The following is a 13,116-nucleotide window of genomic DNA, read 5'->3' as shown; positions in this document are numbered from 1 at the left end:
GTTGAATGTGTGGGAAGGCTGGGAAGGTGCAGATGTACCGGGGCGGTCGAAGTCTCCCTTGGTGCCGGTCTCCTCAGGGATCGCCTCAGAAGGGTCCAATCGTGCAGGCTCCCGAGTGCTGCTCACCGTGCTGTGGAATAAAGAGAAAAAAAAAACAATTAAAATAGTGACATGGTATGGCCCTGGCTGAAAAAAAAAAGTTACATCTAAACATTTTTTTGTCACATGTGGTGTGTAATATTTACCTTCTGGTGAGCATTGTCTCCCGGAGGAACGACAGGGCTCGTGCGTACTTGTACTTGCTCCTGCGTCCTACAGATCCACTCGGGGCCCGCATCTCTTTATTGAACTCCTTCTTGAAACGATCCCTCACAGACCGCCAACGCTTCACAATTCTCTCCCCTGAAACGAGAAAGGACAAAGTGGTTAGTATACAACATCAGTGTTTCCCAAACTCCAGTCCTCATGGTCCCCAGGGGTCATGTTTTCAGGATTTCCAAAGTAAATAGAAATCCTGAACACATGATCCGTGGGGACCACGAGGACTGGAGTTCGGGAAACACAGGTTTAAATCAAGCAACCGGTACTGTATATACTTACGCTCTTTAATCTGGGCCCGAGCTTCGAGGTCCTCCCAGCGGTCCACAAGGAGCGAACAGATTTCCTCCCAGAGTCGTCGGGTAACGATAAGGTCAGCGTGGCGGCGGTCAGCCATATTCCAGAGCGGCTCCCTTTCTCTGACGAGATCGATGAGGCGCTCCACATCAATCCCTCCATCCTCACCGTCAGAGTCGGGAGCACGCTGTGAAGGCTGTTAAAGAAAAAGACAAAAATAACATAATTAGCCTCCACAAAAGAAATGAAATAAAAAGTGCAAAAAAAAAAAGCAAAAATATTTATACTTACACGCTGGTGACCGCCGCGTTGCTGTCGCTGACGACCCTGGGAGACACTGCGAGGACCTCTTGGCCGAGCACCAGATTGGGAAGACTAGAGAAGAAAACAAAAAATGTTATGTCTTTGGATGTAGGCATTTGTTTGCTGTGTGTGGTCTGCAGAACATTGTTTTCTATGTGTTGTGTGTAGTGTGATGTTGTGTTTCTGCGTTTGATGCAAAAAACTTACCAATTGTGAGCCCACTCCAAGTGTCTGTCCACCCCTTCCTTCTTCTTCTGGGAGCTCCTCTTCATCTTGTGATTCCTGTTTTGAAATAAAAGGCAATGAATACACATATATTACAGAGATGATGGATTTTGGAAATAAAAACTTACCGTCAAACGCTGACGATGCGAGGGAGGGCTCCCAGAAGATGTGCTGTCTTCCTCATGGCCAGACTCCATGGCTGTGGGTGGTGTTTCTGCTGCTGCCATTGCTGCTGCTGCTGCTGCTGCATCTATTGGGCGGCTGTTGAATAAAGAGAAACAAAGGGCCAATGAATATCTTGATATTCCATAGCCCTAGTTTGGAGGAATGGGGGATTTGATAATTACCGTCTCTCATCTGCTGCTGGACTCCCCTCCCGTTGTTCAGCATGCTGCTCCATTTGGGGTGGTGCTGATGGTGCTGCTGCTGCAGATGTCTGCTGCCTTCTCCTGCTCCTGGTTCTTGGCTTGGGTGGCATGTTGGGTGTGGCTGAGGGTCCCATTGTCTTGCTTTTATATATGTCCTGTGGGCAGAGCTACTGAGCATGCTCAGACCAAAAAAACTGGATCCGGCCGCTGGATCCGGCTGTCGCCGGATCCGGCGCATTGCAGCGCTCATAGGCTTTCATTGTATGAAAAAGCCGGACACGCCGGATCCGGCGTGTCCGGCGTTTTCGACGGATACAAAAAACGTTACAGTCACCGTTTTTTCCAGATGCCGGATCGCGTCACATTGCCGGATCCGGCGAAAATCGGATGAAACGCATGGCTATCCGGCTCTAATGCAAGTCAATGGGGGGGAAACCGAATCCGGCATTGCATTTCGACGGATCCGGTTTTAGTCAAAAGCGCCGGATCGCGCCTGAAGCAGAAAACCTGATGTGTGAAAGAGGCCTTAAATGGAAGAAGTTTGGGACCACCAGAAGTCTTCCTAGACCTGGCCATCCAGCCAAACTGATCAATCATGGAAGAAGAGACTTGGTGAGAGAGCTAAAGAAGAACCCCAAGATCACTGTGGCTGAGCTCCACAGATGTAGTAGGGAGATGGGAGAAAGTTCCACAAAGTCAACTATAAATGCAGCCCTCCACAAGTCGGGCCTTTATGGCAGAGTGGCCCGGCGGAAGCCTCTCCTCATTACAAGACATATGAAAGCCCTCATAGAGTTTGCTAAAAAAAACACTTGAAGGACTCCCAGACTATGAGAAATAAGATTTTCTGGTCTGATGAGATGAAGATAGAACTTTTTGGTAATAATTCTAAGCCATATTTGTGGAGAAAACCAGGCACTGCTGACCTGTCCAATACAATACCAACATAGTGGTGGAAGCATCATGCTATGAGGGTTAAAAAAAACAGAAAACTGAGCCGGAATATGTCTTGAAAGCATGCATGATTTAAAGGCATGTTCACACTGGCCATAGAAACAAGCAAAACCAAAGAAAAGACAATGTGTGCATATACCCTAATCAAAATAAATAAGTAAAAAAGCAAGTGAATTAAATAATTAACATAGGGTATTTAGTAAACACTGTTTTTTGATCAAAAAAAGCATAAAGCTGTCCAATCGGAACAAGGTATACGCAATTGGGACAGTAACTACTCTCTCTAATGTAAAAGTCTACCTAATGTGAACAGTGGCAGAGAATCACCAGGTCCTTCCCAACCGGACACTCAACTTTGGAAAGACTATATATGAACTGTCCAGCTCAGTGAAAAGGGGGTCACACCCTATTTGTACGGAATACAAAAATACTGAAGAAAAAAGCAGAAAACTGAGCCGGAGTATGACTTGAAAACATGCATGATGTAAAGGCATGTTCACACTGGCCATAGAAACCAGCAAAACTGATTGCAGCCAAGTACATAGTGCTCTGGACCTCAGAGTTGGCCGATGGTTCACCTTCCAACAAGACAATGACCATAATCACACAACTAAAATAACAAAGGAGTGGCTTCAGAAAAACTCTGTGACCATTCTAGACTGATCCAGCCAGAGCCCTGACCTAATCCCAATTGAGCATCTCTGGAGAGTCCTGAAAATGGCTGTCCATCAACGTTCACCATCCAACCTGACGGAAATGGAGAGGATCTGCAATGAAGAATGGCAGAGGATCCCCAAATCCAGAATCCAGGTGTGAAAAACTTTTTGCATCATTCCCAAGAAGACTCATGGCTGTACTAGCTGAAATGGGTGCGTCTACTCATTACCGAGGAAAGGGTCTGAATACTTATGACCATGTGATATTTCAGTTTTTCTTATTTAATAAATATGCAAAAATTTCTACATTTCTGTTTTTTTCAGTCAGGATGGGGTGCAGAGTGTACATTAGTGAGAAAAAAAATGAACTTTTTTGAATTTACCAAATGGCTGCAATGAAACAAAGAGTGCAAAATTTAAAGGGGTCTGAATACTTTCTGTACCCACTGTAGATATTATATGGTCAGCATCCTGATGTATTTAATCCAGTGTGTTTGGGGGGTTCTAGGTAATTTTGGTCGAACATTCATTGGATTGATAGCATTCCTCTTTTTTTTCGTAGACACATGGACATGAAGCTTTTCTGAGGAATGTGGTTTTAAAGGGAAGAGCATGGAAAACAACTGGCCAACACTTTCATGATATAGCAAAAGGGTAAAACATTTGAATTTGGGCCACCATACACATTAGATGGTCAGCAAGTGCCTAAAACAGGCAGGTTTAGCAAGTGTCCAAAAGAGGCAGGTTCAGCCAGTGCCCAAAACAGCAAGTTCAGCCAGTGCACCACAAACAGGCAGGCTCAGTCAGTGCCCCAAAATAGGCAGGCTCAGCCAGTGATAAAAAACAGGCAGGTTTAGCTAGTGTCACAAAACAGGCAGGTTCAGCCAGTGTCCAAAAACAGGCAGACTCAGCCAGTGCCTAAAATCATTCAAACAAAAAAGGAAGCACACTGTAGCGCCATAACATGCAAACATGAAATATGAAAAATGAATTGAATTACTGCATTAGAAGTATGAAAAATTGAGAAAGTCTAGCGCACAAAATGGTCAATTTTATGTGCACCTGGAAGCCACGGTAAGGCATTTCTCGCTTTTGAGGAGCCTATCTATGCCAATCCTCACTTAGACTGAAGTCCTCATCTGAATGGGAACCTATACAAATCCTCTGTTTAGACTGAAGTCTATATCTCTGTGGAGGGGTAGTGGCCCTGCTTTAATTAAAAACGCCTGCGGCTAACAGGTGGAGTGCTCAGTCAGAAGGTTAATGAATACAGATTTCAAAAACTGACTGTCGCATCCAAGCATAAGCATAGTGTGAACCTGTTCACACTATACTTATGCTTGGATGTGACGGTCAGTTTTTGAAATCAGTGCCTACAAACAGGCAGGCTCAGCCAGTGTCCCAAAAACAGACAGACTCAGCCAGTGTCCCAAAAACAGGCAGACTCAGCCAGTGTCCCAAAACCAGCAGGTTCAGCCTGTCCCAAAACTGGCGTGTTTGGTAGTCCAAAAAAACCGTCAGGTTTGGACAACATAAATCTAATGTGAATGGGGGTCTTGAGGTACAAGTAGAAGCTAAAGGAAAGGCTTCAGAATAAAATCTTTCCTTGTGTACAATTGAAGAGGTACTTTGAGGGCACATCTATTATCTGTAACCACTGTTACCATAGTGACAAATATAATCACATTAACAAACACTACTTGTGATTTTGGGCCAAATAAATTAGTATTTAACTAAATTATATACATAAATTAATTTAAACATGATTCCTCTGAGAACGATTAACATTTCTGAAATGATCATAAATATTCATCGGAGGAGAGCAGACATGGGGTATAACAAGAGCTGCATGAAATGTACAATATGCCCGTTTACCAGTTTCAGGGCAGAGACAAAACATCAGTATAGTGCATGAAATTGTACAAAATCTCGTCCTCGTGCTGCATAAAAAATCTGCAGCATACATTGCCGTGTGGATTATCAATCATCTGCATTTCAGTTTTTGCTGTGGATTTCTACAGTGGATCCACAGTATTTTCGCAACACAATTTAGTGTGGATTTGATCCCGTGGATTTCATTGTGCATTTTCTCCTACAGAAAATCTGAAATGGATAAATCTAATGTGGACATAGTCTATAAATTGTAATAGGATTCCATAATATATCTTTATTTTGATTGATGGGAAACTTGATGTCTGTATAAAATTGTCAGAAACATTTTGAAAAGTTATTCTATTCTCACAGTACAGACCCCATTTAATGAGGTTCATTCGTGAAGCAGTGCTGTGAAGCTGAGGCAGAGAGGAGGGCAGCTAAGAATGCCTCGCACCTTCTCTGATGGACCAGGACTTGCTCAATCAGTAAGTAGTGATGACTGGGCAGGTTCGGATAAGGTGTTATATGAGCATATTCGTGTCCTGAGTATTTTCAGCGTGCTCAAAAAAAAAATGCTCGAATCGCCCCGGCTGCATGTCTCATGGCTGTTCAACAGCCGCAGCACATGCAGGGATTGTCTAACAAACAGTCAATCCCTGTATGTGTTGCAGCTGTCAAACAGTCATGTGCGACTTGAGCATTTAGTTTGTCAGAGCTGTGGGAGTTTAATTTTGACCAATTAGGGGAATTTTGAACTCAATGTCATAGTATCAGGTGGGCTCCTCAAAGTTAATGGATGTGGCTAATGGTGGATCGGTGGGAGGTAGGCCACAAGGTTCATACCCCCCCAAGTGAACTTAATTAAGTGGGAACAGGTAGTGAAAAACCTAAAGTTAAGGGACTGAAGGGCCCGTGGGTTGTTGATTATGTTTAATTGCCAAGTTGGTTAACAGGTGACTGGTGCAAAATGGCTAGCTGTAAGGGTACCGTTACACTAAGCGATGCACCAGCGATCCCGACAACGATATGGATCGCTGGTGCATCGCTAAGTGGTCGCTAGTGAGCTGCCACACAGGCAGATCTCACCAGCGACATCGCAGGGGTCGGGGGTCGCTACTTACCTGTCAGACCCGGCGATCCTGACGTCCTCCCGCCCGCGTCCACGCGTCGCTCGTCGGTGCCACAGGAAGCCCAGCAGGAAGCGCCCGACGAGAAATGGTCCACGACGTTCTCGCGCGATCAGCGATAACCAGACATAGCGATATCGCTGTTGCGTCACAAAACCTGTGACGTTTCAGCGATATTGCTAGTGATGTCGCTGTTTGTAACAGGGGCTTAACATACAACCTCCAGAAGTTGCCATATTCTACCTGCCTTAAGTATGGAGCTTTGAAGACCACCCTCCATTTTCTCTGTGTGCTTCATATTGGTCATTTACATAGTTTGTTTAATAATAGGCTGCTGTGGCCAATTTATTCCATTTTTGGTGTGCAGCTTGGTTATTTCAATGGGAGGGGTAGGATAAGGGATACGGTCCACATGAATTGCCAATTCCCTTAGTCATGTTCCTAGTGTGTACTCACTACAGATATGTGACACTATAGAATTATTGATTCTTCAATTTCCTAATGTACTGTATAATCCATTCTCTGTCTGATAAACACAGCTCAGCCCTATCAGATTCTACTTTTTGCACAGCGGTAGTGATGGAAAGACTAAAGACCGAACACGTGTAAAACCTCCTAGACAAACCCACCCTGTTGAGATCACTTGGCTAGGTATTTGCGGGTATGGCACGGGAGGAGGGCGTTAAGTGATTGAAATAAACCGAAAAAACAAACTGAGTGGAAATCATAAAGGCTTCATTTTCTAGCTTGTCTCGGTAAGCAGCAGCTATTTAGCAGCCAGACACACACAGCCTTCACTTCACTTAAATAGTCAATTAATCTTAACGCCTCTGCCCCAAACATCAACGTCCTTCAGTAGTTGCCCAGCAGTATCCAGCCCCACTCCAAAAAAACCTGCTTCTTTTCTTTCCACTGCCAAATGCACATGGCTGTTTTATTTCTGCTGCCTGCAATAAAGCATCTGGAGGGTACGGCTCCCTCGCAGAACAGCTACAAATTACTAATTGATAGATCCAATTACATCCAGCTTTTACCATCTTGCAAAAAGTTATCTTAATTGGCAATTATGGGCAGCAGTCAGTCTGCAGTTGAGTAAGGTCATGGCTCTGGAGCTGGAGCACAGTCTGAGCTGTTCAGGAGCCTAATGGAGAAGAAAGAAATATGTATCTCTACATGGCACTTAAATGTGTCATTAATATTCCATGTATTCATCTCTCTGTGATTACTCAATTATCATCGGGACTGAGAGCAGAAACCTCCCATTCACAGAAGACGCGGGGAGTTTAACCCCTCCCAATGTACCGTATCATATAACTATTATACGCATATGTTTAAGTAGTATCATTTCCTTGTGAACAATATGATACTGTCCTCAATGTAAGATTGGATGATGCACAAAACCCATGCCATATACAATTATATACAGTATCAGTGTAGTGCAACGTAGTGACAGCAGCTATAGTAGGTAAAGTAGATAGATATAATGCACAGAAATCATGTAGGCTCAGAAAACACATGCAAAACTAGCAAAGCATCAAAGATAGAAAAGGTCCTGTAGTTGAAGAACTGTAAGTTACTTAGGTCATCTTTTCCAGTAATTAATACCAGAGGAAAACAGGGAAGCTGCTCACAAACTAGGGACGGCATAAAATAATCAGCGAGTGTTTTCTTACTTATGGAACCTCCAGAAAATTATCAAAATATGCCATATATCTGTTTTCCTGTGTAGTACAATATTTTTGCACCAATTAAAATATAACTTGATTAAATATTTATTTTATTAAAAAGACTCAATATTAAACCCTTTGCCCCTGAGGGTGGGTTGCACATTAATGACCGGGCCAATTTTTACAATTCTGACCACTGTCCCTTTATGAAGTAATAACTCTGAAAAGCTTCAACGGATCCCGTTGATTCTGACACTGCTTTCTCATGACATATTGTACTTTATGTTAGTGGCAAAATTTCTGCGATATGACTTTATTTGTGAAAAAAATGGAAACTTGGTGAAAATGTTGAAAATTTCGCAATTTTCCAACTTTGAATTTTCATGCCCTTAAAACAGACATATGTCATATAAAATACTTAATAATTAACAATTACCACATGTTTACTTTACATCAGCACAATTTTGGAACCAAATTTTTTTTGGGAAGTTATAAGGCTATGTGCACACGGTGCGGATTCACCCGTGGAATTTTCCACGCGGATTTTGCACAATCGGTAGGTCAAACGACCTGCAGTTTACCTGCGGATTAGCCTGCGGTTTTGCCCTGCGGTTTCACACCTCATAATGGAGGAGATGGCAAACCGCAGCAGAATCCGCCGAAAAGAATGACATGTCAATTCTTTCTGTGGATTTGAAACCGCAGCAAAACCGCGAGGAAAAATCCGCACCGTCTGCACAGCGGTTTCAATTTTCCACAGGCTAGAATGGTACTGCACATCACCTGCAGTTCTGATGCGGATCCGCAGCAGAATCTGCACCGTGTGCACATAGCCTAAGGGTTAAAAGTTGAACAGCGATTTCTCATTTTTACAACATCATTTTTTTTTAGTTACCACATCACATTTAAAGTCACTTTGAGGGGTCTATATGATAGAAAACACCCAAAAGTGACACCATTATAAAAACTGCACCACTCAAGGTGCTCAAAACCACATTCAAGAAGTTTAGTCACCCTTCAGGTGCTTCACAGTAATTTTTGGAATCTTTTAAAAAAATGAACATTTTACTTTATTCACCAAAAATTTACTTCAGATAGAATTTTTTTTTTATTTTCCCAAGAGTAACAGTAGAAATTGGACCCCAAAAGTTATTGTTCAATTTGTCCTGAGTACGCTGATACCCCATATGTGCAGGTAAACCATGAGGGATTCGGTGAAATAGGTGTTAGATGAGAAAAACTCTGTTATTTTTAAATAAAAATGGAAAAGTGTGCTTTGTTTTATTTCTAATGCAAAGACTTTATTCTGGCTGTATCTTTATTTACCATACAACTATAGGATTAGTAACGGATATGTGTCTTATAGATGCATCTAGATTACTAAGCCTTGGGCTTGATGTTACCTGACAATACAAAGGTGACATCAACCCCAAAATTAGGAAACCCACTTGCCACCACTACAGGGCAAGAGGGAAAAGCTGGGCAAAGCACTAGAATTTGAAAAAAATATTCAGTTCACCCCTTGGCGTCCTCAGATAGCAGGATCCACACCGTCGCGTGGAGCTCCCCTGGCCTGGCGGTTACAAGTCTAAACACACAATAATCTCCAGCGATCTCAGGCAGGAAGGTAAGTATAAAAATAATTCCTTTATTTCTTTTGTTAAAACAACATGTTACAGGCAGTGGATACCCCAGTGGATGGTAAAAAGTCTAACACATTTCAACTCAGATGAGTCTTAATCATGGATTCCACTGGGGTATCCACTGCCTGTAACATGTTCTTTTACTAAAAGAAATGAAGGATTTATTTTTATACTTATCTTCCTGCCTGAGATTACTGGAGGTCATTGTGTTTTTAAAGCACCAGAATTGGCGCGTCTAATAGCTGTGCCTTTTCTGGGCAGCTGCAGGCTGCTATTTTTAGGCTAGGGGGCCAGTATCCATGCCCCCTTACCAGCCTGAGAATACCAGCCCCCAGCTGGGCACTTTAGCAAGGCTGGTTGTCAAAAATGGGGTGGACCCCATGCCTTTTTTTAAATTATTTATTCAAATAATTTAAAAAAACAGCATGTGGACCCCTCTCTTCTTGATAACCAGCCTTGCTGCGAATTTTGCCTGGCTGGTTATAGGAAATACAGGGGAATCCACGCCATTTTTTTCATTTATTTATCTATAGCGCAGGTGGCGGCTGATGAATACCCTCATCAGCTGCTCCTCCTGTCACTGTTATTAGCAGCAGCAGGAGTAGGCTGATGGGAGTAATAGTCCTATCAGCCACCACCTGCTGTCTCTTTTATCACTTAAATATAACTCTCATCATTCTCCCCTGCTAACGCCGATCGCCGGCAGAGCAAGGGAGAATGATGAGAGCCATGTTCAGCACTTGGCACCGGGAAACAGCGCTTACTGTAATGCTTCTTCCCTGGCACCCATCCATGTGGTACTGATGCAGCACACTGGCGGCACACGCATGCCACATGTGTGTGGCAAGTATTGCACACACAAACACTGACAACTCTGGTAATATTTTTACAATTATTAATTTTTTTTTACTTTTTTGTAACTTTTTACTTTGTCCCACTATGGGACAATCATTTTTTGCAGGTTGGTTGCTTTTATAGCATGGAAATGAAGCAGCATCGCCATGCCATAGAAACTGTCAGCTCTACACTCTCTATGATAGAGAGACTTGCTGACCATGCACTCGCTCTGGTGACCCAGATGTCATCATGATGACATCAGGTCACCATGGTAATGATCGAGACCCCACGTCACTCCACGGGGTCTCCGATCCAAAGGTAGAGGGGCTGTCAGCCCTCTGCCGGCTTCTGGAATGCAGTGATCGAGTTCGATCGCAGCATTTCGGGGGTTAAAATGCCAGGTCTGTAACCACTCCTGGCATCTAATGCCAGGTGTCAGCTGTCAGAATCAGCTGACACCCGACGGCAATTGTCCGCACACCCCCCAAGTGTGCGGACGATCATGATGATGTAATGATCCGTCCCTGGTCAAATAGGCCATTGTTAGAAAGGGGTTAAAGACTCAAAACTTCAAGTCTTTAAAGAGAACCTGTCACCAGGTTTGGCCAATAAACAATACGGCCTTCACCTTTCAGGGCTGCCCCTAATCCGACCTGTAAGAGAAGAAAAAAACTTTTATTATGCTTACCTGCTGGGCGGTCCAGTCCGATGCACATCGAAGGTCTTCGTCCGGTGCCTCCCATCTTCTTACGATCCCCGTCCTCCTGCTTGCTTCGTGTGGGTGACGCATCCCTTCGTCATCCACACAGTCTCCTCGGCATTGCACTCCTGCACAGGCATACTTCTCTGCCCTGTCAAGGGCAAAGCAAAGTACTGCAGTACGCAAGTGCCGGGGCTCTTTGACCTTTCCCGGCACCTGTGCACTGCAGTACATTGCTCTACCCTCGACAGGAGCGCAATGCCGAGGACACTTGTCATCCACATATTCACCTGATGAAGTTGCACCTTTGTGACATAAGTCTGCTGCTGCAGGACACGGGTCCATAGACCGAGGAGAATTGTTGATCCAGATATAATGTGTCTGTACATGTGCTGTTGATGAAGATTACTGGAGGTGGAGATTTCCATAAAAGAACTTTTATTTGAACAGGTTTTTAATAGTCAACGCGTTTCGAAGTCACGAAGGATCTCTTCTTCAGGACAAAATCTAAAGGGTAACATGTAACGTTTTAAACATTATATATGCGATTTTTAAAAAAAAAAAGAATCCAAACAGAGCACAAGATATGTCAAAATTCATGTGAGAATGCGTCAAACAAAGAAAATGAAAAACAAAAACCAATTACATACATTGATTACATTAAGTGTAGCGATGAATTAAGTGAGGTCACCTGAAAGAATGAATAAAAATGAATAAAAAATGTATGTAAAATGAGAAAAAAAAACATTCTTGCCATTAAATAAAATATTTTAAATGATTTTATTTAGTTATGTCAATATTTTCCTATATGAGATGCAAACTGGTGTTCCTGAAGTCACAGATATAGCGGTGTAAAGCTGTGTGCCATTAGGGAACTTAGTAGATCGGCATTAGAGTGTAAAAATGAGATTAGTGGAAACAAATCCATTGAACCAGAAGACAAATACTTAAACCAATGATTAATAGGTAATACAAATAAATGTTAGCCTGAGTTATTACAGAGTGAAATGAATCTTGTATGTAAAAAACCTTGGTGTTCAGTAGGTGCGTGTTGGTGGCAAAAACTAGTGAACATACAGTATATTGGTGATAGTCTGATAGCGTACAAGCTGGTCGAATATGTATGTTAAGGGAGTGAATGAAAGAGTGGGATCCATTCGGGGAGTGCTCTTTATGCCGAAACAACGAAAAAGATTTTGACGCTGCAGAATTTCTGCACTATTTCTGAACCTATTATTTAAATTAGGTTACTTGCGTTTTTTCATTGTTTTATGCGTGTTTTTTTAAGTTGCGTTTTTATCATGACTCTGTGTTCTTTGTGTCTTGTTGATGTGTCATGTTTTAAATAAAGCTTCTTAGTTTTTGATACTTCCTGGTATTTGGCTTAAACAAAACTTTATTGATAAACTTAGATGCGAATTACATGCAATTTTGAAGCGTTTCTGCTGCGAAAACACACTAAAACCACATGTATATTTTTTACCTTTGGATATCCTGCATCTAATACAAGTCTGTGGGAAAAATGTGCACATGAAACTCAGCGGGCCCATAAGAGAAATTGACATGCTGCGGATTCGAAATAAGCACCACAGGTCAGATAGCGCCGAGTAAAAAAAAAAAAAAGCACAGTGGGCTTTCTATAAATCCCATCCACTTTCATGGAATTGTAAGACACTGCATTTTTGACTCAGAAAAAATATGCAGCATCAAAAATGTACCTAAATCTCATTGTGGGAACATAGCCTTCAGGGAATCTGTCAGCAGGTTTTTTCCATGTAAGCTGAGGACAGTGTGAGGTAGGGGCTAAAACAAAGATTTCAACAACGTGTCAATTATCAAGCTGTGTGCTTTTTAATCTGACCATGCACCCTCCTGTGGTAAGCAGCTCCCTGTCTACAATGTACATACACAGTCTGGTATGGGCGGGGTCAGCTTACTCAGCTCTGCTGCACCCTACATCTTAAAACTCTGTGTCACAACTGTTGTGTTCCGTAAACTAAGTGATACATCAATGGAGTCAGGGTCTCTTTTCCTATATTATGCTGCTCTACGATGAGGCAACAAAAACCTGGTGACCGATTCCCTTTAGGTCTGAGTCCTCAATGCTGGTGCCTCTGGAACATTAGTGTATTCATGCTATATTGAT

The sequence above is a fragment of the Dendrobates tinctorius genome, unplaced genomic scaffold (genome assembly GCF_039654945.1).
Source record: "Dendrobates tinctorius isolate UK_male_01 unplaced genomic scaffold, ASM3965494v1 ptg000231l, whole genome shotgun sequence".
NCBI classification, from domain to species: Eukaryota; Metazoa; Chordata; class Amphibia; order Anura; family Dendrobatidae; genus Dendrobates; species Dendrobates tinctorius.
The sequence above is the reverse complement of the archived record's forward strand: the minus strand, read 5'-3'. Positions refer to the sequence as shown.